Raw genomic sequence first — 863 nt, forward strand, 5'->3', positions numbered from 1 at the left:
AAAAGTCTTACACAGATTATGTAGCCAACTTCCCTGATTTATTTATTTGTAAAATAGTTCTTTCTTTATCTGACTGTGCCGGGTCTTAGTTATGGCACGTGGGGTCTTTGATCTTTGTTGTGGGCGTCCCTGGTGGCTCAATGGGTAAAGAATCTGCCAGCGATGAGGGAGACCTGGGTTCGACCCCTGGGTTGGGAAGATCCCCTGGAGAAAGGCATGGCAACCCACTCCAGTATTCTTGCCTGGAGAATCCCCATGGAAAGAGGAGCCTGGCGGGCTGCAGTTCACGGGGTCGCAAAGAGTTGGACAGGACTGAGCGACTGAGCACACAGCACAGTGGCATGAGGGATCTTTAGTTGTAGCATGAGAACTCTCTAATTGTGGCATGTGGGATTTAGTTCCCTGACCTGGGATCGAACCCAGGCCCCATGCATTGGGATGTAAGATCTTAGCCACTGGACCACCAGGGAAGTCCCTCCCATGATTTCTTAACATCAAGTCACACACACACACATTGCAGGGTGGTTTTGTTTCTCTGATCAAAATCTAACTGATCATATTCCCAAATTACACAGCACCTAGGGGTGCACTCCTAGCCAGTCCTGGCTAGCACTGGAGCCCTTTGCATCTCAGGCCAAACTTCTCATCGTGCCTTTTCAATTCCCCCAATCAAACCTGGCTCTGACCACCCCCGTCATACTTTTGAGGCTCACCAACAAGATCCTGCTTTTCTATCATGAGACTTTAAGGATGTTTAAAAGTGAAGTATACTTGATTTGCAATGTTGTGTTAGTTGCAGGTATACAGCAAAGTGATTCAAATACACATATATATTCTTTTTTTTCTATTCTTTTCCATTTTAG

At 46.3% G+C, this 863-nt stretch overlaps 1 long non-coding RNA gene across 7 annotated transcripts in view; it reads left to right on the forward strand.

Annotated features, from left to right (window-relative positions):
* The window catches only part of LOC132346179 (uncharacterized), a 56504-nt gene that overhangs the window by 4170 nt on the left and 51471 nt on the right, over positions 1-863 (forward strand). The gene's annotated exons all lie outside the window — the stretch shown is intronic.

Source organism: Bos taurus, chromosome 1 (assembly GCF_002263795.3).
Source record: "Bos taurus isolate L1 Dominette 01449 registration number 42190680 breed Hereford chromosome 1, ARS-UCD2.0, whole genome shotgun sequence".
In the NCBI taxonomy this organism is placed as follows: Eukaryota; Metazoa; Chordata; class Mammalia; order Artiodactyla; family Bovidae; genus Bos; species Bos taurus.